Source organism: Elephas maximus, chromosome 3 (genome assembly GCF_024166365.1).
Source record: "Elephas maximus indicus isolate mEleMax1 chromosome 3, mEleMax1 primary haplotype, whole genome shotgun sequence".
Lineage (NCBI taxonomy): Eukaryota > Metazoa > Chordata > Mammalia > Proboscidea > Elephantidae > Elephas > Elephas maximus.
The window spans coordinates 154,492,354-154,493,976 of NC_064821.1; the positions used below are offsets into that span (position 1 = coordinate 154,492,354).

General features: G+C 43.9%; 1 non-coding gene across 1 annotated transcript; it reads right to left on the minus strand.

Moving 5' to 3' along the window:
• Nucleotides 1-1,272: 1,272 nt before the first annotated feature.
• On the minus strand, nucleotides 1,273-1,345 carry TRNAK-CUU (transfer RNA lysine (anticodon CUU)). The gene has a single exon. It is a non-coding gene; the product is annotated as a tRNA-Lys (tRNA).
• Between the last annotated feature and the right edge of the window lie 278 nt (nucleotides 1,346-1,623).

The window sequence follows — 1,623 nt, forward strand, 5'->3', positions numbered from 1 at the left end:
CAATCACTTGGGTGAGAGTTATAAGATCATGTCTAGAAAGGCCACGGAAAGGTGACCCATCACCCAATTTTGTGTGAACAAGGCCAAGGCATGGGTCATTTTAGATTCAGACAATTTATTACTTACGTAGACAACAAAAGGATGAGTAGCCAAAGGTGCCTGGGTTCTAATCCCACACACCAAGAAGGAAGACATGGGGAAAAAAGGGGCCTGATGACTACAGCAAGAGTTGTGGGATACCTGTTGCCGATGAGCCAATTCTAGACTGCAGCTAAGCAGTTTTATAGTTTGCAGCTGTAGCCTGAGGGTGAACAGACCATAAAACCTGATTTCTCATCAGAACCTGGCAGGCGATGAGAAACTGTCCCATGGCTGCCTCCCAGGGAGGATAGGGAGGCAAGTGGAGAGATGGTCTCAGGATAGTTCTTCGCAAGCCTCAGGGCAGTTCTTTAAATGCCTCCAAGGCCTCTTGTTCTTGGGGAATCACTTTTTATGTGTAAGGATAAATCATTTCCCAGCAAAAGGATTTGGAAAAGGTTAGTGAGAATGGTCACACAGCTTGAAGAATGTAATCAATGTCACTAAATTGTACTTGTAGAAGTCATTGAGTAGGTGTAGGTTTTATTACGTAGATTTTCACCACATGCACTCAAATATATATTTCTTCCCTCTCTCGAAAATACATTGTTGCTGTTGTTAGGTGCCCTCCAGTGGGTTCCTACTCTTGGCCACCGTATGTACAACAGAATGAAACATTGCCAGTCCTGCACCAGGCTCACAATCCTTGCTATGTTTGAGCCCATTGTTGTAGCCACTGTGTCAATCCACCTCGCTGAGGTTCTTCCTCTCTTTCACAGACCCTCTACCAAGCATAATGTCTGTCTCCAGGTAGTGGTCCCTTCTAATAACATGTCCAAAGTAAGTGAGAGGATATCTCAATGGCAGCAACTGGCAATTTAGAAGCTCCTAATTTGTTATATATATATATATAGTTTTAATTAATTCTGTTAGTGGAGCTCAGGTTGGGAAGTGGTTAAGACCTCCGCTGCCAATCAAAAGGTCGACAGTTCAAATTCACCAGAGGTTCTTGGAAACCCTATGGGGCAGTTCTACTCCGTTCTATTAAAAAAAAAAAAAAATTTATTGTAAATCGTAATTCACGCCATGGCAATGGGCTTTGCTTTTCTTTTCTCTTTAATTCTGTTGGTAAGCGACTAGAGAAGATTCTCTAACAATGGGAAAAAAAAAAAAAGAAGGGAGTACAAAAGTACTCGCCCAACGTGGGGCTCGAACCCACGACCCTGAGATTAAGAGTCTCATGCTCTACCGACTGAGCTAGTCGGGCATCACAGCTGTCTTTCTCCTACAGAATTATTGTTGTCTTTTTAGAGAGGGAGAGTCAACAGTCTTAGCACGAAAGTAATCTCTGAGTTCAGAATTTCACGGAGTCAGTGTCTACCTTTTACCAGTGAAAAACTAGAGACTCTAAGACAGCTTGCGCAGGGTCAGGCGGACTCACAGGACTTGGGAATCAAGAGTCCTGAAACCCGGATATTTCCGAAAATTCCTTCCGGACCCGGTCACTCTGAGAACCTGGTTTCGAGGACTCCGGCTCCGAAAGAG